Here is a 24,523-nt window from a genome sequence, read left to right on the forward strand (position 1 = left end):
GGAATCGGGAATCAGAGACAGAAAGGGACTCGCCTAAGGCTTGTCACATGAAAGTGCCTGGCAGACTGACTGGCAGAGGGCTGGAAATCAAATCCAAATCTTCGGACGTGTAATTTCACAGGGTGCACCCCCTCCCCCAGGCCCAATGTGACACTTCAATGGCTTAACGAGGGCTTGACGGGATGGATGTCGACATGAAAAGACATTCGATTCCATCGGACCTGTCTTTGGCCCATTGTCTCTAAGGAGAATGTGCCTGGTTCAAATTCTCACTTTGCTTCTCACTTGACAGATGCGACCTCAGTGGTCAATGGGAAATGAGCTGGTTTCAGTCACCAACCTCTCACTCATCACCAAGTAAATTTCCTTCAACCATACATGGATTGTGTTTTCAGGAGTGCTGGGCTTCATCCACAGTTGTGAATAACATGCTAAAAGAGGAAAAAAGATTTGCTGCTCAGGAATGGAGACAGAAATACAGACACACACACACAGACACACACACACACACACACACACACACACACGACACAAAAATCACCCAAACAAAGGCCGCACACACAACTGCTCGTGTTCAGCAAAATACTTAGTGGTATGAGGTGGGCTTTGAACCCGTCCATGCTCCAAAGGAAGACACACCTTTTGCTATTTCACCAGTCTATTCTCGTACGGAATGTGAATAATTCTTTCAGACATGGCTCATGATGACAGGGACCACTCTCATTTCACCCTCAGAGGCAGACAAGAGGACTGCAAAGGACTCAGGTGTCGTCCCTGCTGACTGAAGAGGACTCCCATTTCCCCTCGAACCCAAAGACACAGCAAAAGTAGCTTTCTCTTTGAAGAGCACACAACTTTTTCAAAATACACAGCTAAAACTGTGCCCGCTTTAAGTGATAAATCACTTATGCGGGGACCGTTTTAGCTGTGTATTCTGAAAAACATTTCTAGCATTCAAAGCACGGACAGTTTTAGCTGTGTATTTTCAAAAAGTTGTCTCTACCTGCCATAGCTCATGAAGTCAAAACGAGTGAGCTGTGTCCCCTTGATTTGAGCATTCTTTTAGTAAGAAAGGATTAAGTTCAATTTGAATTTTGGAAAACTGCTTCTCATCTTGTCAATCAGCTGTCAGTTTTGTGTGTTAATTTCTAGGAGAGGTAATAGAGTCAATCCAAAACCAAAGGTGTATTCAAGTCCAGATTGACAAGTCAAACCAAGAAAGCAGGCACTGAGCTGGCAGAGGGATCTTTTCCCAGTGGGCGTTAAGGCCCACATAAATCCCTGTGAAGGAATCGGGAATCAGAGACAGAAAGGGACTCGCCTAAGGCTTGTCACAAGAAAGTGCCTGGCAGACTGACTGGCAGAGGGCTGGAAATCAAATCCAAATCTTCGGACGTGTAATTTCACAGGGTGCCCCGCCTCCCCCAGGCCCAATGTGACACTTCAATGGCTTAACGAGGGCTTGACCGGATGGATGTCAACATGAAAAGACATTCGATTCCATCGGAGTTGTCTTTGGCCCATTGTCTCCAAGGAGAATGTGCCTGGTTCAAATTCTCACTTTGCTTCTCACCTGAGAGATGCTACCTCAGTGGTCAATGGGAAATGAGCTGGTTTCAGTCACCAACCTCTCACTCATCACCAAGAAAATTTCCTTCAACCATACATGGATTGTGTTTTCAGGAGTGCTGGGCTTCATCCACAGTTGTGAGTAACATGCTAAAAGAGGAAAAAAGATTTGCTGCTCAGGAATGGAGACAGAAATACAAACACACACACACAGACACACACACACACACACACACACACACACACACACATGACACAAAAATCACCCAAACACAGGCCGCACACACAACTGCTCGTGTTCAGCAAAATACTTAGTGGTATGAGGTGGGCTTTGAACCCGTCCATGCTCCAAAGGAAGACCCAACTTTTGCTATTTCACCCGTCTATTCTCGTAGGGAATGTGAATAATTCTTTCAGACATGGCTCTTGATGACAGGGACCACTCTCATTTCACCCTCAGAGGCAGAAAAGAGGACTGCAAAGGACTCAGGTGTCATCCCTGCTGACTGAAGAGGACTCCCATTTCCCCTCGAACCCAAAGACACAGCAAAAGTAGCTTTCTCTTTGAAGAGCACACAACTTTTTCAAAATACACAGCTAAAACGGTCCCCGCTTTAAGTGCTTTAGCACTTAAAGCGGGGACCGTTTTAGCTGTGTATTCTGAAAAACATGTCTAGCATTCAAAGCACGGACAGTTTTAGCTGTGTATTTTCAAAAAGTTGTCTCTACCTGCCATAGCTCATGAAGTCAAAACGAGTGAGCTGTGTCCCCTTGATTTGAGCATTCTTTTAGTAAGAAAGGATTAAGTTCAATTTGAATTTTGGAAAGCTGCTTCTCATCTTGTCAATCAGCTGTCAGTTTTGTGTGTTAATTTCTAGGAGAGGTAATAGAGTCAATCCAAAACCAAAGGTGTATTCAAGTCCAGATTGACAAGTCAAACCAAGAAAGCAGGCACTGAGCTGGCAGAGGGATCTTTTCCCAGTGGGCGTTAAGGCCCACATAAATCCCTGTGAAGGAATCGGGAATCAGAGACAGAAAGGGACTCGCCTAAGGCTTGTCACATGAAAGTGCCTGGCAGACTGACTGGCAGAGGGCTGGAAATCAAATCCAAATCTTCGGACGTGTAATTTCACAGGGTGCACCCCCTCCCCCAGGCCCAATGTGACACTTCAATGGCTTAACGAGGGCTTGACGGGATGGATGTCGACATGAAAAGACATTCGATTCCATCGGACCTGTCTTTGGCCCATTGTCTCTAAGGAGAATGTGCCTGGTTCAAATTCTCACTTTGCTTCTCACTTGACAGATGCGACCTCAGTGGTCAATGGGAAATGAGCTGGTTTCAGTCACCAACCTCTCACTCATCACCAAGTAAATTTCCTTCAACCATACATGGATTGTGTTTTCAGGAGTGCTGGGCTTCATCCACAGTTGTGAGTAACATGCTAAAAGAGGAAAAAAGATTTGCTGCTCAGGAATGGAGACAGAAATACAGACACACACACACAGACACACACACACACACACACACACACACACACGACACAAAAATCACCCAAACAAAGGCCGCACACACAACTGCTCGTGTTCAGCAAAATACTTAGTGGTATGAGGTGGGCTTTGAACCCGTCCATGCTCCAAAGGAAGACACACCTTTTGCTATTTCACCAGTCTATTCTCGTACGGAATGTGAATAATTCTTTCAGACATGGCTCATGATGACAGGGACCACTCTCATTTCACCCTCAGAGGCAGACAAGAGGACTGCAAAGGACTCAGGTGTCGTCCCTGCTGACTGAAGAGGACTCCCATTTCCCCTCGAACCCAAAGACACAGCAAAAGTAGCTTTCTCTTTGAAGAGCACACAATTTTTTCAAAATACACAGCTAAAACTGTGCCCGCTTTAAGTGATAAATCACTTATGCGGGGACCGTTTTAGCTGTGTATTCTGAAAAACATTTCTAGCATTCAAAGCACGGACAGTTTTAGCTGTGTATTTTCAAAAAGTTGTCTCTACCTGCCATAGCTCATGAAGTCAAAACGAGTGAGCTGTGTCCCCTTGATTTGAGCATTCTTTTAGTAAGAAAGGATTAAGTTCAATTTGAATTTTGGAAAACTGCTTCTCATCTTGTCAATCAGCTGTCAGTTTTGTGTGTTAATTTCTAGGAGAGGTAATAGAGTCAATCCAAAACCAAAGGTGTATTCAAGTCCAGATTGACAAGTCAAACCAAGAAAGCAGGCACTGAGCTGGCAGAGGGATCTTTTCCCAGTGGGCGTTAAGGCCCACATAAATCCCTGTGAAGGAATCGGGAATCAGAGACAGAAAGGGACTCGCCTAAGGCTTGTCACATGAAAGTGCCTGGCAGACTGACTGGCAGAGGGCTGGAAATCAAATCCAAATCTTCGGACGTGTAATTTCACAGGGTGCACCCCCTCCCCCAGGCCCAATGTGACACTTCAATGGCTTAACGAGGGCTTGACGGGATGGATGTCGACATGAAAAGACATTCGATTCCATCGGACCTGTCTTTGGCCCATTGTCTCTAAGGAGAATGTGCCTGGTTCAAATTCTCACTTTGCTTCTCACTTGAGAGATGCGACCTCAGTGGTCAATGGGAAATGAGCTGGTTTCAGTCACCAACCTCTCACTCATCACCAAGTAAATTTCCTTCAACCATACATGGATTGTGTTTTCAGGAGTGCTGGGCTTCATCCACAGTTGTGAGTAACATGCTAAAAGAGGAAAAAAGATTTGCTGCTCAGGAATGGAGACAGAAATAAAGACACACACACACAGACACACACACACACACACACACACACACACACGACACAAAAATCACCCAAACACAGGCCGCACACACAACTGCTCGTTTTCAGCAAAATACTTAGTGGTATGAGGTGGGCTTTGAACCCGTCCATGCTCCAAAGGAAGACACACCTTTTGCTATTTCACCAGTCTATTCTCGTACGGAATGTGAATAATTCTTTCAGACATGGCTCATGATGACAGGGACCACTCTCATTTCACCCTCAGAGGCAGACAAGAGGACTGCAAAGGACTCAGGTGTCGTCCCTGCTGACTGAAGAGGACTCCCATTTCCCCTCGAACCCAAAGACACAGCAAAAGTAGCTTTCTCTTTGAAGAGCACACAACTTTTTCAAAATACACAGCTAAAACGGTGCCCGCTTTAAGTGATAAATCACTTATGCGGGGACCGTTTTAGCTGTGTATTCTGAAAAACATTTCTAGCATTCAAAGCACGGACAGTTTTAGCTGTGTATTTTCAAAAAGTTGTCTCTACCTGCCATAGCTCATGAAGTCAAAACGAGTGAGCTGTGTCCCCTTGATTTGAGCATTCTTTTAGTAAGAAAGGATTAAGTTCAATTTGAATTTTGGAAAACTGCTTCTCATCTTGTCAATCAGCTGTCAGTTTTGTGTGTTAATTTCTAGGAGAGGTAATAGAGTCAATCCAAAACCAAAGGTGTATTCAAGTCCAGATTGACAAGTCAAACCAAGAAAGCAGGCACTGAGCTGGCAGAGGGATCTTTTCCCAGTGGGCGTTAAGGCCCACATAAATCCCTGTGAAGGAATCGGGAATCAGAGACAGAAAGGGACTCGCCTAAGGCTTGTCACAAGAAAGTGCCTGGCAGACTGACTGGCAGAGGGCTGGAAATCAAATCCAAATCTTCGGACGTGTAATTTCACAGGGTGCACCGCCTCCCCCAGGCCCAATGTGACACTTCAATGGCTTAACGAGGGCTTGACCGGATGGATGTCAACATGAAAAGACATTCGATTCCATCGGAGTTGTCTTTGGCCCATTGTCTCTAAGGAGAATGTGCCTGGTTCAAATTCTCACTTTGCTTCTCACCTGAGAGATGCTACCTCAGTGGTCAATGGGAAATGAGCTGGTTTCAGTCACCAACCTCTCACTCATCACCAAGAAAATTTCCTTCAACCATACATGGATTGTGTTTTCAGGAGTGCTGGGCTTCATCCACAGTTGTGAGTAACATGCTAAAAGAGGAAAAAAGATTTGCTGCTCAGGAATGGAGACAGAAATACAAACACACACACACAGACACACACACACACACACACACACACACACACACACATGACACAAAAATCACCCAAACACAGGCCGCACACACAACTGCTCGTGTTCAGCAAAATACTTAGTGGTATGAGGTGGGCTTTGAACCCGTCCATGCTCCAAAGGAAGACCCAACTTTTGCTATTTCACCCGTCTATTCTCGTAGGGAATGTGAATAATTCTTTCAGACATGGCTCTTGATGACAGGGACCACTCTCATTTCACCCTCAGAGGCAGAAAAGAGGACTGCAAAGGACTCAGGTGTCATCCCTGCTGACTGAAGAGGACTCCCATTTCCCCTCGAACCCAAAGACACAGCAAAAGTAGCTTTCTCTTTGAAGAGCACACAACTTTTTCAAAATACACAGCTAAAACGGTCCCCGCTTTAAGTGCTTTAGCAGTTAAAGCGGGGACCGTTTTAGCTGTGTATTCTGAAAAACATGTCTAGCATTCAAAGCACGGACAGTTTTAGCTGTGTATTTTCAAAAAGTTGTCTCTACCTGCCATAGCTCATGAAGTCAAAACGAGTGAGCTGTGTCCCCTTGATTTGAGCATTCTTTTAGTAAGAAAGGATTAAGTTCAATTTGAATTTTGGAAAGCTCCTTCTCATCTTGTCAATCAGCTGTCAGTTTTGTGTGTTAATTTCTAGGAGAGGTAATAGAGTCAATCCAAAACCAAAGGTGTATTCAAGTCCAGATTGACAAGTCAAACCAAGAAAGCAGGCACTGAGCTGGCAGAGGGATCTTTTCCCAGTGGGCGTTAAGGCCCACATAAATCCCTGTGAAGGAATCGGGAATCAGAGACAGAAAGGGACTCGCCTAAGGCTTGTCACATGAAAGTGCCTGGCAGACTGACTGGCAGAGGGCTGGAAATCAAATCCAAATCTTCGGACGTGTAATTTCACAGGGTGCACCGCCTCCCCCAGGCCCAATGTGACACTTCAATGGCTTAACGAGGGCTTGACGGGATGGATGTCGACATGAAAAGACATTCGATTCCATCGGACCTGTCTTTGGCCCATTGTCTCTAAGGAGAATGTGCCTGGTTCAAATTCTCACTTTGCTTCTCACTTGAGAGATGTGACCTCAGTGGTCAATGGGAAATGAGCTGGTTTCAGTCACCAACTTCTCACTAATCACCAAGAAAATTTCCTTCAACCATAAATGGATTGTGTTTTCAGGAGTGCTGGGCTTCATCCACAGTTGTGAGTAACATGCTAAAAGAGGAAAAAAGATTTGCTGCTCAGGAATGGAGACAGAAATACAAACACACACACACAGACACACACACACACTCACACACACACACACACACATGACACAAAAATCACCCAAACACAGGCCGCACACACAACTGCTCGTGTTCAGCAAAATACTTAGTGGTATGAGGTGGGCTTTGAACCCGTCCATGCTCCAAAGGAAGACACACCTTTTGCTATTTCACCCGTCTATTCTCGTAGAGAATGTGAATAATTCTTTCAGACATGGCTCATGATGACAGGGACCACTCTCATTTCACCCTCAGAGGCAGAAAAGAGGACTGCAAAGGACTCAGGTGTCATCCCTGCTGACTGAAGAGGACTCCCATTTCCCCTCGAACCCAAAGACACAGCAAAAGTAGCTTTCTCTTTGAAGAGCACACAACTTTTTCAAAATACACAGCTAAAACGGTCCCCGCTTTAAGTGGTTTAGCACTTAAAGCGGGGACCGTTTTAGCTGTGTATTCTGAAAAACATGTCTAGCATTCAAAGCACGGACAGTTTTAGCTGTGTATTTTCAAAAAGTTGTCTCTACCTGCCATAGCTCATGAAGTCAAAACGAGTGAGCTGTGTCCCCTTGATTTGAGCATTCTTTTAGTAAGAAAGGATTAAGTTCAATTTGAATTTTGGAAAGCTGCTTCTCATCTTGTCAATCAGCTGTCAGTTTTGTGTGTTAATTTCTAGGAGAGGTAATAGAGTCAATCCAAAACCAAAGGTGTATTCAAGTCCAGATTGACAAGTCAAACCAAGAAAGCAGGCACTGAGCTGGCAGAGGGATCTTTTCCCAGTGGGCGTTAAGGCCCACATAAATCCCTGTGAAGGAATCGGGAATCAGAGACAGAAAGGGACTCGCCTAAGGCTTGTCACATGAAAGTGCCTGGCAGACTGACTGGCAGAGGGCTGGAAATCAAATCCAAATCTTCGGACGTGTAATTTCACAGGGTGCACCGCCTCCCCCAGGCCCAATGTGACACTTCAATGGCTTAACGAGGGCTTGACGGGATGGATGTCAACATGAAAAGACATTCGATTCCATCGGACCTGTCTTTGGCCCATTGTCTCTAAGGAGAATGTGCCTGGTTCAAATTCTCACTTTGCTTCTCACTTAAGAGATTCGACCTCAGTGGTCAATGGGAAATGAGCTGGTTTCAGTCACCAACCTCTCACTCATCACCAAGTAAATTTCCTTCAACCATACATGGATTGTGTTTTCAGGAGTGCTGGGCTTCATCCACAGTTGTGAGTAACATGCTAAAAGAGGAAAAAAGATTTGCTGCTCAGGAATGGAGACAGAAATACAGACACACACACACAGACACACACAGACACACACACACACACACACGACACAAAAATCACCCAAACACAGGCCGCACACACAACTGCTCGTGTTCAGCAAAATACTTAGTGGTATGACGTGGGCTTTGAACCCGTCCATGCTCCAAAGGAAGACACACCTTTTGCTATTTCACCAGTCTATTCTCGTAGGGAATGTGAATAATTCTTTCAGACATGGCTCATGATGACAGGGACCACTCTCATTTCACCCTCAGAGGCAGACAAGAGGACTGCAAAGGACTCAGGTGTCGTCCCTGCTGACTGAAGAGGACTCCCATTTCCCCTCGAACCCAAAGACACAGCAAAAGTAGCTTTCTCTTTGAAGAGCACACAACTTTTTCAAAATACACAGCTAAAACGGTGCCCGCTTTAAGTGATAAATCACTTATGCGGGGACCGTTTTAGCTGTGTATTCTGAAAAACATTTCTAGCATTCAAAGCACGGACAGTTTTAGCTGTGTATTTTCAAAAAGTTGTCTCTACCTGCCATAGCTCATGAAGTCAAAACGAGTGAGCTGTGTCCCCTTGATTTGAGCATTCTTTTAGTAAGAAAGGATTAAGTTCAATTTGAATTTTGGAAAACTGCTTCTCATCTTGTCAATCAGCTGTCAGTTTTGTGTGTTAATTTCTAGGAGAGGTAATAGAGTCAATCCAAAGCCAAAGGTGTATTCAAGTCCAGATTGACAAGTCAAACCAAGAAAGCAGGCACTGAGCTGGCAGAGGGATCTTTTCCCAGTGGGCGTTAAGGCCCACATAAATCCCTGTGAAGGAATCGGGAATCAGAGACAGAAAGGGACTCGCCTAAGGCTTGTCACAAGAAAGTGCCTGGCAGACTGACTGGCAGAGTGCTGGAAATCAAATCCAAATCTTCGGACGTGTAATTTCACAGGGTGCACCGCCTCCCCCAGGCCCAATGTGACACTTCAATGGCTTAACGAGGGCTTGACGGGATGGATGTCAACATGAAAAGACATTCGATTCCATCGGAGTTGTCTTTGGCCCATTGTCTCTAAGGAGAATGTGCCTGGTTCAAATTCTCACTTTGCTTCTCACCTGAGAGATGCGACCTCAGTGGTCAATGGGAAATGAGCTGGTTTCAGTCACCAACCTCTCACTCATCACCAAGAAAATTTCCTTCAACCATACATGGATTGTGTTTTCAGGAGTGCTGGGCTTCATCCACAGTTGTGAGTAACATGCTAAAAGAGGAAAAAAGATTTGCTGCTCAGGAATGCAGACAGAAATACAGACACACACACACAGACACACACACACACACCCACATGACACAAAAATCACCCAAACACAGGCCGCACACACAACTGCTCGTGTTCAGCAAAATACTTAGTGATATGAGGTGGGCTTTGAACCCGTCCATGCTCCAAAGGAAGACACACCTTTTGCTATTTCACCCGTCTATTCTCGTAGGGAATGTGAATAATTTTTTCAGACATGGCTCATGATGACAGGGACCACTCTCATTTCACCCTCAGAGGCAGACAAGAGGACTGCAAAGGACTCAGGTGTCGTCCCTGCTGACTGAAGAGGACTCCCATTTCCCCGCGAACCCAGAGACACAGCAAAAGTAGCTTTCTCTTTGAAGAGCACACAACTTTTTCAAAATACACAGCTAAAACGGTCCCCGCTTTAAGTGCTAAAGCACTTAAAGCAAGGACCGTTTTAGCTGTGTATTCAGAAAAACATGTCTAGCATTCGAAGCACGGACAGTTTTAGCTGTGTATTTTCAAAAAGTTGTCTCTACCTGCCATAGCTCATGAAGTCAAAACGAGTGAGCTGTGTCCCCTTGAATTGAGCATTCTTTTAGTAAGAAAGGATTAAGTTCAATTTGAATTTTGGAAAACTGCTTCTCATCTTGTCAATCAGCTGTCAGTTTTGTGTGTTAATTTCTAGGAGATGTGATAGAGTCAATCCAAAACCAAAGGTGTATTCAAGTCCAGATTGACAAGTCAAACCAAGAAAGCAGGCACTGAGCTGGCAGAGGGATCTTTTCCCAGTGGGCGTTAAGGCCCACATAAATCCCTGTGAAGGAATCGGGAATCAGAGACAGAAAGGGACTCGCCTAAGGCTTGTCACATGAAAGTGCCTGGCAGACTGACTGGCAGAGTACTGGAAATCAAATCCAAATCTTCGGACGTGTAATTTCACAGGGGGCACCTCCTCCCCTAGGCCCAATGTGACACTTCAATGGCTTAACGAGGGCTTGACGGGATGGATGTCAACATGAAAAGACATTCGATTCCATCGGACCTGTCTTTGGCCCATTGTCTCTAAGGAGAATGTGTCTGGTTCAAATTCTCACTTTGCTTCTCACCTGAGAGATGTGACCTCAGTGGTCAATGGGAAATGAGCTGGATTCAGTCACCAAACTCTCACTCATCACCAAGAAAATTTCCTTCAACCATACATGGATTGTGTTTTCAGGAGTGCTGGGCTTCATCCACAGTTGTGAGTAACATGCTAAAAGAGGAAAAAAGATTTGCTGCTCAGGAATGGAGACAGAAATACAGACACACTCACACAGACACACACACACACACATACACTCACACACACACACATGACACAAAAATCACCCAAACACAGGCCGAACACACAACTGCTCGTGTTCAGCAAAATACTTAGTGGTATGAGGTGGGCTTTGAACCCGTCCATGCTCCAAAGGAAGACCCAACTTTTGCTATTTCACCCGTCTATTCTCGTAGGGAATGTGAATAATTCTTTCAGACATGGCTCATGATGACAGGGACCACTCTCATTTCACCCTCAGAGGCAGACAAGAGGACTGCAAAGGACTCAGGTGTCGTCCCTGCTGACTGAAGAGGACTCCCATTTCCCCTCGAACCCAAAGACACAGCAAAAGTAGCTTTCTCTTTGAAGAGCACACAACTTTTTCAAAATACACAGCTAAAACGGTCCCCGCTTTAAGTGCCAAAGCACTTAAAGCGGGGACCGTTTTAGCTGTGTATTCTGAAAAACATGTCTAGCATTCAAAGCACGGACACTTTTAGCTGTGTATTTTCAAAAAGTTGTCTCTACCTGCCATAGCTCATGAAGTCAAAACGAGTGAGCTGTGTCCCCTTGATTTGAGCATTCATTTAGTAAGAAAGGATTAAGTTCAATTTGAATTTTGGAAAACTGCTTCTCATCTTGTCAATCAGCTGTCAGTTTTGTGTGTTAATTTCTAGGAGAGGTAATAGAGTCAATCCAAAACCAAAGGTGTATTCAAGTCCAGATTGACAAGTCAAACCAAGAAAGCAGGCACTGAGCTGGCAGAGGGATCTTTTCCCAGTGGGCGTTAAGGCCCACATAAATCCCTGTGAAGGAATCGGGAATCAGAGACAGAAAGGGACTCGCCTAAGGCTTGTCACATGAAAGTGCCTGGCAGACTGAATGGCAGAGGGCTGGAAATCAAATCCAAATCTTCGGACGTGTAATTTCACAGGGGGCACAGCCTCCCGCATTCCCAATGTGACACTTCAATGGCTTAACGAGGGCTTGACGGGATGGATGTCAACATGAAAAGACATTCGATTCCATCGGACCTGTCTTTGGCCCATTGTCTCTAAGGAGAATATGCCTGGTTCAAATTCTCACTTTGCTTCTCACTTGAGAGATGCGACCTCAGTGGTCAATGAGAAATGAGCTGGTTTCAGTCACCAACCTCTCACTCATCACCAAGTAAATTTCCTTCAACCATACATGGATTGTGTTTTCAGGAGTGCTGGGCTTCATCCACAGTTGTGAGTAACATGCTAAAAGAGGAAAAAAGATTTGCTGCTCAGGAATGGAGACAGAAATACAGACACACACACACAGACACACACACACACACACACACACACACGACACAAAAATCACCCAAACACAGGCCGCACACACAACTGCTCGTGTTCAGCAAAATACTTAGTGGTATGAGGTGGGCTTTGAACCCGTCCATGCTCCAAAGGAAGACACACCTTTTGCTATTTCACCAGTCTATTCTCGTAGGGAATGTGAATAATTCTTTCAGACATGGCTCATGATGACAGGGACCACTCTCATTTCACCCTCAGAGGCAGACAAGAGGACTGCAAAGGACTCAGGTGTCGTCCCTGCTGACTGAAGAGGACTCCCATTTCCCCTCGAACCCAAAGACACAGCAAAAGTAGCTTTCTCTTTGAAGAGCACACAACTTTTTCAAAATACACAGCTAAAACGGTGCCCGCTTTAAGTGATAAATCACTTATGCGGGGACCGTTTTAGCTGTGTATTCTGAAAAACATTTCTAGCATTCAAAGCACGGACAGTTTTAGCTGTGTATTTTCAAAAAGTTGTCTCTACCTGCCATAGCTCATGAAGTCAAAACGAGTGAGCTGTGTCCCCTTGATTTGAGCATTCTTTTAGTAAGAAAGGATTAAGTTCAATTTGAATTTTGGAAAACTGCTTCTCATCTTGTCAATCAGCTGTCAGTTTTGTGTGTTAATTTCTAGGAGAGGTAATAGAGTCAATCCAAAACCAAAGGTGTATTCAAGTCCAGATTGACAAGTCAAACCAAGAAAGCAGGCACTGAGCTGGCAGAGGGATCTTTTCCCAGTGGGCGTTAAGGCCCACATAAATCCCTGTGAAGGAATCGGGAATCAGAGACAGAAAGGGACTCGCCTAAGGCTTGTCACAAGAAAGTGCCTGGCAGACTGACTGGCAGAGGGCTGGAAATCAAATCCAAATCTTCGGACGTGTAATTTCACAGGGTGCACCGCCTCCCCCAGGCCCAATGTGACACTTCAATGGCTTAACGAGGGCTTGACCGGATGGATGTCAACATGAAAAGACATTCGATTCCATCGGAGTTGTCTTTGGCCCATTGTCTCTAAGGAGAATGTGCCTGGTTCAAATTCTCACTTTGCTTCTCACCTGAGAGATGCTACCTCAGTGGTCAATGGGAAATGAGCTGGTTTCAGTCACCAACCTCTCACTCATCACCAAGAAAATTTCCTTCAACCATACATGGATTGTGTTTTCAGGAGTGCTTGGCTTCATCCACAGTTGTGAGTAACATGCTAAAAGAGGAAAAAAGATTTGCTGCTCAGGAATGGAGACAGAAATACAAACACACACACACAGACACACACACACACACACACACACACACACACACATGACACAAAAATCACCCAAACACAGGCCGCACACACAACTGCTCGTGTTCAGCAAAATACTTAGTGGTATGAGGTGGGCTTTGAACCCGTCCATGCTCCAAAGGAAGACCCAACTTTTGCTATTTCACCCGTCTATTCTCGTAGGGAATGTGAATAATTCTTTCAGACATGGCTCTTGATGACAGGGACCACTCTCATTTCACCCTCAGAGGCAGAAAAGAGGACTGCAAAGGACTCAGGTGTCATCCCTGCTGACTGAAGAGGACTCCCATTTCCCCTCGAACCCAAAGACACAGCAAAAGTAGCTTTCTCTTTGAAGAGCACACAACTTTTTCAAAATACACAGCTAAAACGGTCCCCGCTTTAAGTGCTTTAGCACTTAAAGCGGGGACCGTTTTAGCTGTGTATTCTGAAAAACATGTCTAGCATTCAAAGCACGGACAGTTTTAGCTGTGTATTTTCAAAAAGTTGTCTCTACCTGCCATAGCTCATGAAGTCAAAACGAGTGAGCTGTGTCCCCTTGATTTGAGCATTCTTTTAGTAAGAAAGGATTAAGTTCAATTTGAATTTTGGAAAGCTGCTTCTCATCTTGTCAATCAGCTGTCAGTTTTGTGTGTTAATTTCTAGGAGAGGTAATAGAGTCAATCCAAAACCAAAGGTGTATTCAAGTCCAGATTGACAAGTCAAACCAAGAAAGCAGGCACTGAGCTGGCAGAGGGATCTTTTCCCAGTGGGCGTTAAGGCCCACATAAATCCCTGTGAAGGAATCGGGAATCAGAGACAGAAAGGGACTCGCCTAAGGCTTGTCACATGAAAGTGCCTGGCAGACTGACTGGCAGAGGGCTGGAAATCAAATCCAAATCTTCGGACGTGTAATTTCACAGGGTGCACCGCCTCCCCCAGGCCCAATGTGACACTTCAATGGCTTAACGAGGGCTTGACGGGATGGATGTCGACATGAAAAGACATTCGATTCCATCGGACCTGTCTTTGGCCCATTGTCTCTAAGGAGAATGTGCCTGGTTCAAATTCTCACTTTGCTTCTCACTTGAGAGATGTGACCTCAGTGGTCAATGGGAAATGAGCTGGTTTCAGTCACCAACTTCTCACTAATCACCAAGAAAATTTCCTTCAACCATACATGGATTGTGTTTTCAGGAGTGCTGGGCTTCATCCACAGTTGTGAGTAACATGCTAAAAGAGGAAAAAAGATTTGCTGCTCAGGAATGGAGACAGAAATACAAACACACACACACAGACACACACACACACTCACACACACACACACACACATGACACAAAAATCACCCAAACACAGGCCGCACACACAACTGCTCGTGTTCAGCAAAATACTTAGTGGTATGAGGTGGGCTTTGAACCCGTCCATGCTCCAAAGGAAGACACACCTTTTGCTATTTCACCCGTCTATTCTCGTAGAGAATGTGAATAATTCTTTCAGACATGGCTCATGATGACAGGGACCACTCTCATTTCACCCTCAGAGGCAGAAAAGAGGACTGCAAAGGACTCAGGTGTCATCCCTGCTGACTGAAGAGGACTCACATTTCCCCTCGAACCCAAAGACACAGCAAAAGTAGCTTTCTCTTTGAAGAGCACACAACTTTCTCAAAATACACAGCTAAAACGGTCCCCGCTTTAAGTGCTTTAGCACTTAAAGCGGGGACCGTTTTAGCTGTGTATTCTGAAAAACATGTCTAGCATTCAAAGCACGGACAGTTTTAGCTGTGTATTTTCAAAAATTTGTCTCTACCTGCCATAGCTCATGAAGTCAAAACGAGTGAGCTGTGTCCCCTTGATTTGAGCATTCTTTTAGGAAGAAAGGATTAAGTTCAATTTGAATTTTGGAAAGCTGCTTCTCATCTTGTCAATCAGCTGTCAGTTTTGTGTGTTAATTTCTAGGAGAGGTAATAGAGTCAATCCAAAACCAAAGGTGTATTCAAGTCCAGATTGACAAGTCAAACCAAGAAAGCAGGCACTGAGCTGGCAGAGGGATCTTTTCCCAGTGGGCGTTAAGGCCCACATAAATCCCTGTGAAGGAATCGGGAATCAGAGACAGAAAGGGACTCGCCTAAGGCTTGTCACATGAAAGTGCCTGGCAGACTGACTGGCAGAGGGCTGGAAATCAAATCCAAATCTTCGGACGTGTAATTTCACAGGGTGCACCCCCTCCCCCAGGCCCAATGTGACACTTCAATGGCTTAACGAGGGCTTGACGGGATGGATGTCGACATGAAAAGACATTCGATTCCATCGGACCTGTCTTTGGCCCATTGTCTCTAAGGAGAATGTGCCTGGTTCAAATTCTCACTTTGCTTCTCACTTGAGAGATGCGACCTCAGTGGTCAATGGGAAATGAGCTGGTTTCAGTCACCAACCTCTCACTCATCACCAAGTAAATTTCCTTCAACCATACATGGATTGTGTTTTCAGGAGTGCTGGGCTTCATCCACAGTTGTGAGTAACATGCTAAAAGAGGAAAAAAGATTTGCTGCTCAGGAATGGAGACAGAAATACAGACACACTCACACAGACACACACACACACACACACACACACACACGACACAAAAATCACCCAAACACAGGCCGCACACACAACTGCTCGTGTTCAGCAAAATACTTAGTGGTATGAGGTGGGCTTTGAACCCGTCCATGCTCCAAAGGAAGACACACCTTTTGCTATTTCACCAGTCTATTCTCGTACGGAATGTGAATAATTCTTTCAGACATGGCTCATGATGACAGGGACCACTCTCATTTCACCCTCAGAGGCAGACAAGAGGACTGCAACGGACTCAGGTGTCGTCCCTGCTGACTGAAGAGGACTCCCATTTCCCCTCGAACCCAAAGACACAGCAAAAGTAGCTTTCTCTTTGAAGAGCACACAACTTTTTCAAAATACACAGCTAAAACGGTGCCCGCTTTAAGTGATAAATCACTTATGCGGGGACCGTTTTAGCTGTGTATTCTGAAAAACATTTCTAGCATTCAAAGCACGGACAGTTTTAGCTGTGTATTTTCAAAAAGTTGTCTCTACCTGCCATAGCTCATGAAGTCAAAACGAGTGAGCTGTGTCCCCTTGATTTGAGCATTCTTTTAGTAAGAAAGGATTAAGTTCAATTTGAATTTTGGAAAACTGCTTCTCATCTTGTCAATCAGCTGTCATTTTTGTGTGTTAATTTCTAGGAGAGGTAATAGAGTCAATCCAAAACCAAAGGTGTATTCAAGTCCAGATTGACAAGTCAAACCAAGAAAGCAGGCACTGAGCTGGCAGAGGGATCTTTTCCCAGTGGGCGTTAAGCCCACATAAATCCCTGTGAAGGAATCGGGAACCAGAGACAGAAAGGGACTCGCCTAAGGCTTGTCACAAGAAAGTGCCTGGCAGACTGACTGGCAGAGGGCTGGAAATCAAATCCAAATCTTCGGACGTGTAATTTCACAGGGTGCACCGCCTCCCTCAGGCCCAATGTGACACTTCAATGGCTTAACGAGGGCTTGACCGGATGGATGTCAACATGAAAAGACATTCGATTCCATCGGAGTTGTCTTTGGCCCATTGTCTCTAAGGAGAATGTGCCTGGTTCAAATTCTCACTTTGCTTCTCACCTGAGAGATGCGACCTCAGTGGTCAATGGGAAATGAGCTGGTTTCAGTCACCAACCTCTCACTCATCACCAAGAAAATTTCCTTCAACCATACATGGATTGTGTTTTCAGGAGTGCTGGGCTTCATCCACAGTTGTGAGTAACATGCTAAAAGAGGAAAAAAGATTTGCTGCTCAGGAATGCAGACAGAAATACAGACACACACACACAGACACACACACACACACCCACATGACACAAAAATCACCCAAACACAGGCCGCACACACAACTGCTCGTGTTCAGCAAAATACTTAGTGGTATGAGGTGGGCTTTGAACCCGTCCATGCTCCAAAGGAAGACACACCTTTTGCTATTTCACCCGTCTATTCTCGTAGGGAATGTGAATATTTCTTTCAGACATGGCTCATGATGACAGGGACCACACTCATTTCACCCTCAGAGGCAGACAAGAGGACTGCAAAGGAATCAGCTGTCGTCCCTGCTGACTGAAGAGGACTCCCATTTCCCCTCGAACCCAAAGACACAGCAAAAGTAGCTTTCTCTTTGAAGAGCACACAACTTTTTCAAAATACACAGCTAAAACGGTCCCCGCTTTAAGTGCTAAAGCACTTAAAGCAAGGACCGTTTTAGCTGTGTATTCAGAAAAACATGTCTAGCATTCGAAGCACGGACAGTTTTAGCTGTGTATTTTCAAAAAGTTGTCTCTACCTGCCATAGCTCATGAAGTCAAAACGAGTGAGCTGTGTCCCCTTGATTTGAGCATTCTTTTAGTAAGAAAGGATTAAGTTCAATTTGAATTTTGGAAAACTGCTTCTCATCTTGTCAATCAGCTGTCAGTTTTGTGTGTTAATTTCTAGGAGATGTGATAGAGTCAATCCAAAACCAAAGGTGTATTCAAGTCCAGATTGACAAGTCAAACCAAGAAAGCAGGCACTGAGCTGGCAGAGGGATCTTTTCCCAGTGGGCGTTAAGGCACACATAAATCCCTGTGAAGGAATCGGGAATCAGAGACAGAAAGGGACTCGCCTAAGGCTTGTCACATGAAAGTGCCTGGCAGACTGACTGGCAGAGTACTGGAAATCAAATCCAAATCTTCGGACGTGTAATTTCACAGGGGGCACCTCCTCCCCTAGGCCCAATGTGACACTTCAATGGCTTAACGAGGGCTTGACGGGATGGATGTCAACATGAAAAGACATTCGATTCCATCGGACCTGTCTTTGGCCCATTGTCTCTAAGGAGAATGTGTCTGGTTCAAATTCTCACTTTGCTTCTCACCTGAGAGATGTGACCTCAGTGGTCAATGGGAAATGAGCTGGATTCAGTCACCAACCTCTCACTCATCACCAAGAAAATTTCCTTCAACCATACATGGATTGTGTTTTCAGGAGTGCTGGGCTTCATCCACAGTTGTGAGTAACATGCTAAAAGAGGAAAAAAGATTTGCTGCTCAGGAATGGAGACAGAAATACAGACACACTCACACAGACACACACACACACACATACACTCACACACACACACATGACACAAAAATCACCCAAACACAGGCCGAACACACAACTGCTCGTGTTCAGCAAAATACTTAGTGGTATGAGGTGGGCTTTGAACCCGTCCATGCTCCAAAGGAAGACCCAACTTTTGCTATTTCACCCGTCTATTCTCGTAGGGAATGTGAATAATTCTTTCAGACATGGCTCATGATGACAGGGACCACTCTCATTTCACCCTCAGAGGCAGACAAGAGGACTGCAAAGGACTCAGGTGTCGTCCCTGCTGACTGAAGAGGACTCCCATTTCCCCTCGAACCCAAAGACACAGCAAAAGTAGCTTTCTCTTTGAAGAGCACACAACTTTTTCAAAATACACAGCTAAAACGGTCCCCGCTTTTTGGCACTTAAAGCGGGGACCGTTTTAGCTGTGTATTCTGAAAAACATGTCTAGCATTCAAAGCACGGACACTTTTAGCTGTGTATTTTCAAAAAGTTGTCTCTACCTGCCATAGCTCATGAAGTCAAAACGAGTGAGCTGTGTCCCCTTGATTTGAGCATTCATTTAGTAAGAAAGGATTAAGTTCAATTTGAATTTTGGAAAACTGCTTCTCATCTTGTCAATCAGCTGTCAGTTTTGTGTGTTAATTTCTAGGAGAGGTAATAGAGTCAATCCAAAACCAAAGGTGTATTCAAGTCCAGATTGACAAGTCAAACCAAGAAAGCAGGCACTGAGCTGGCAGAGGGATCTTTTCCCAGTGGGCGTTAAGGCCCACATAAATCCCTGTGAAGGAATCGGGAATCAGAGACAGAAAGGGACTCGCCTAAGGCTTGTCACATGAAAGTGCCTGGCAGATTGACTGGCAGAGGGCTGGAAATCAAATCCAAATCTTCGGACGTGTAATTTCACAGGGGGCACCGCCTCCCCCAGGCCCAATGTGACACTTCAATGACTTAACGAGGGCTTGACGGGATGGATGTCAATATGAAAAGACATTCGATTCCATCGGACCTGTCTTTGGCCCATTGTCTCTAAGGAGAATGTGCCTGGTTCAAATTCTCACTTTGCTTCTCACCTGAGAGATGTGACCTCAGTGGTCAATGGGAAATGAGCTGGTTTCAGTCACCAACCTCTCACTCATCACCAAGAAAATTTTCTTCAACCATACATGGATTGTGTTTTCAGGAGTGCTGGGCTTCATCCACAGTTGTGAGTAACATGCTAAAAGAGGAAAAAAGATTTGCTGCTCGGGAATGCAGACAGAAATACAGACACACACACACAGACACACACACACACACATACACACCTGACACAAAATACACCCAAACACAGGCCGCACACACAAATGCTCGTGTTCAGCAAAATACTTAGTGGTATGATTTGGGCTTTGAACCCGTCCATGCTCCAAAGGAAGACACACCTTTTGCTATTTCACCCGTCTATTCTCGTAGGGAATGTGAATAATTCTATCAGACATGGCTCATGATGACAGGGACCACTCTCATTTCACCCTCAGAGGCAGACAAGAGGACTGCAAAGGACTCAGGTGTCGTCCCTGCTGACTGAAGAGGACTCCCATTTCCCTTCGAACCCAAAGACACAGCAAAAGTAGCTTTCTCTTTGAAGAGCACACAAATTTTTCAAAATACACAGCTAAAACGGTCCCCGCTTTAAGTGCTTTAGCACTGAAAACGGGGACCGTTTTAGCTGTGTATTATGAAAAACATGTCTAGCATTCAAAGCACGGACAGTTTTAGCTGTGTATTTTCAAAAAGTTGTCTCTACCTGCCATAGCTCATGAAGTCAAAATGAGTGAGCTGTGTCCCCTTGAGTTGAGCATTCTTTTAGTAAGAAAGTAAATACAACCCCAAGCTGTGTTATTTTCAAAAATACAAATACAACACTTAGCTGTATCTTGGAAAATGATACAAATACACGCCCAAGCTGTGTTATTTTCAAAAACACAAATACAACCCTTAGCTGTATCTTGGAGTATAATACAAATACAAACCCGAGCTGTGTTATTTTCAAAAATACAAATACAACACTTAGCTGTATCTTGGAAAATAATGCAAATACACAACCAAGCTGTGTTATTTTCAAAAACACAAATACAAACCTTAGCTGTATCTTGGAAAATAATACAAATACACCCCCAAGCTGTGTTATTTTCAAAAATACAAATACAACCCTTATCTTTATCTCAGAAAATAATACAAATACACCCGCAAGCTGTGTTATTTTCAAAAATACAAATACAACCCTTAGCTGTATCTTGGAAAATAATGCAAACAAACCCCCAAGCTGTGTTATTTCCAAAAAAGCAAATACAACCCTTAGCTGTATCTTGGAAAATAATACAAATACACCCCCAATCTCTGTTATTTTCAAAACTACAAATACCATCCTTAGTTGTGTCTTTGAAAATAATACAAATACACCCCCAAGCTTTTTTATTGTCAAAAATACAAATACATACCTTAGTTGTATCTTGGGAAATGATACAAATACACCCCCAAGATACGTTATTTTCTAAAATACAAATACAACCATTTGTTGTATCTTGGAAAATAATACAAATACACCACAAGCTCTGTTATTTTCAAAAATACAAATACAACCCTTAGCTGTATCATGGAAAATAATACAAATACACCCTCAAGCTGTGTTATATTAAAAAACACAAATACAACCCTTAGCTGTAATTTGGAAAATAATGTAAATGCACACCCAAGCTGTGTTATTTTCAAAAACACACATACAAGCTTTAGCTGTATCTTGGAAAATAATACAAATACACCCCAAACCTGGGTTATTTTCAAAACAAAAAATAAAACCCTTAGCTGTATCTTGGAAAATAATACAAATACACCCCCAAGCTGTGTTAGTGTAAAAAATACAAATACAACGAAAAGATGTATCTTGGAAAATAATACAAATACACCACAAGCTGTGTTATTTTCAAAAATACAAATACAAACCTTAGCTATACCTTGGAAAATAATACAAATACCACCACAGGCTTTGTTATTGTCAAAAATACAAATACATCCCTTAGCTGTATTTGTAAAATAATACAAATACACCTTCAAGCTGTGTTATTTTCAAAAATACAAATACAACCCTTAGCTGCATCTGGAAAATAATACAAATACACCCCCTAGCTGTGTTATTTTCAAAAATACAAATACAACCCTTAGCTGTATCTTTGAAAATAATACAAATACAATCCCAAGGTGTGTTATTTTCAAAAATACAAATACAACCATTAGCTGTATCTTGGAAAATAATTCAATTACACCCCCAAGCTGTGTTATTGTCAAAAATACAAATACAACCCTTAGCTGTATCTTGGAAAATAATACAAATACACCCCCGGCTTTGTTTTTGTCAAAAATACAAATACAACCCTTAGCTGTATCTGTAAAATAATACAAATACACCTTCAAGCTGTGTTATTTTCAAAAATACAAATACAACTCTTGGCTGTATCTTGGAAAATAATGTAAATACACACCCAAGCTGTATTATTTTCAAAAACACAAATAGAAGCCTTACCTGTATCTTGGAAAATAATACAAATACACCCCCAAGATGTGTTATTTTCAAAAATACAAATACAACCCTTAGCTGTATCTTGGAAAATCATACAAATACACCCCCAAGCTGTGTTATTTTCAAAAAAGCAAATACAACCCTAAGCTATACCTTGGAAAATAATACAAATACACCCCCAAGCTGTGTTATTTTCAAAAACACAAATACAACACTTAGCTGTATCTTGGAAAATAATACAAATACAAACCCAAGCTGTGTTATTTTCAAAAATACAAATACAAGCCTTAGCTGTATCTTGGAAAATAATTCAAATACACCACCGGCTTTGTTATTGTCAAGAATACAAATAAAATCCTTAGCTGTATCTTGTAAAATAATTCAAATACACTCCCAAGCTGTGTTTTTTTAAAAAACACAAATACAACCCTTAGCTATATCTCGGAAAATAATACATATACAACCCCAAGCTGTGTTATTTTCAAAAATACAAATACAACCCTTAGCTGTTTCTTGGAAAATAATACAAATACAACCCCAAGCTGTGTTATTTTCAAAAACACAAATACAACACTTAGCTGTATCTTGCAAAATAATACAAATACACTCACAAAATGTTTTATTTTCAAAAATACAAATACAACCCTTAGCTGTATCTTGGAAAATAATGCAAATGCACACCCAAGCTGTGTTATTTTAAAAAACACAAATACAAGTTTTAGCTGTATCTTGGAAAATAATACAAATACTCCCCAAAGCTGTGTTATTTTCAAAACTAAAAATACAACACTTAGCTGTATCTTGGAAAATAATACAAATAAACCCCCAAGCTGTGTTAGTGTAAAAAATACAAATGCAACTCAAAGATGTATCTTGGAAAGTAATACAAATATACCCCAAGCTGTGTTATTTTCAAAAATACAAATACAAACCTTAGCTATACCTTGGAAAATAATACAAATACACCCACAGGTTTTGTTATTGTCAAAAATACATATACAACCCTTAGCTGTATCTGTAAAATAATACAAATACACCTTCAAGCTGTGTTATTTTCAAAAAGACAAATACAACCATTAGCTGTATCTTGGAAAATAACACAAACACACCCCCAAGCTGTGTTATTTTCAAAAACACAAATAGAACCCTTAGCTGTATTTGGGCAAATAATACAAATACACTCCCAAGCTGGGGTATTTTCAAATATATAAATACAACCCATAGCTGTATATGGCAAAATAATACAAATACAACCCCAAGCTGTGTTATTTTCAAAAATACAAATACAACCCATAGCTTTGTCTTGGAAAATAATATAAATACACCCCCAAGCTGTGTTATTTTTAAAAATACAAATACAACCCTTAGCTGTATCTCAGAATATAATACAAATACACCCACAAGCTGTGTTATTTTCAAAAATACAAATACAACCCTTAGCTGTATCTCGGAAAAAATACAAATACTCTTCCAAGCAGTGTTATTTTCAAAAATACAAATACAACCCTTAGGTGTATCTCCGAAAATAATACAAATACACACCCAAGCTGTGTTATTTTAAAAATTACAAATAAAACCCTTAGCTGTATCCTGGAAAATAATAGAAATACACCCCCAAGCTGCGTTATTTTCAAAAATACAAATAAAATCCTTAGCTGTATCTCAGAAAATAATACAAATACAACCCCAAGCTGTGTTATTTTCAAAAATACCAAAACAACCCATAGCTGAATCTTGGAAAATAATTCAAATACACCACCGGCTTTGTTATTGTCAAAAATACAAATACAACCCTTAGCTGTATCTTGTAAAATAATTCAAAAACAACCCCAAGCTGTGTTTTTTTGAAAAAAATAAAAAATACAACCCTTAGCTGTATCTTGGAAAATAATACAAATACAACCCCAAGCTGTGTTATTTTCAAAAACACAAATACAACCCTTATCTGTATCTTGGAATATAATAAAAATACACCCCCAAGCTGTGTTATTTTAAAAAAGACAAATAAAACCCTTAGATGTATCTCTGAAAATAATACAAATACAACCCCATGCTGTGTTATTTTCAAAAATACAAATACAACCCTTAGCTGTATCTTCGAAAATAATACAAATACACCCCCAAGCTGTGTTATTTTCAAAAATACAAATACAACCCTAAGCTTTATCTTGCAAAATAATACAAATACAACACCAAGCTGTGTAATTTTCAAAAACACAAATAAAACCCTTAGCTGTATCGTGTAAAATAATACAAATACACCCACAAAATGTGTTATTTTCAAAAATACAAATACAACCCTTAGGTGTATCTTGGAAAATAATGCAAATGCACACCCAAGCTGTGTTGTTTTCAAAAACACAAATACAAGCCTTAGCTGTATCTTGGAAAATAATACAAATACACCCCAAAGCTGTGTTATTTTC

This window comes from Saimiri boliviensis, chromosome 6, assembly GCF_048565385.1.
Source record: "Saimiri boliviensis isolate mSaiBol1 chromosome 6, mSaiBol1.pri, whole genome shotgun sequence".
NCBI classification, from domain to species: Eukaryota; Metazoa; Chordata; class Mammalia; order Primates; family Cebidae; genus Saimiri; species Saimiri boliviensis.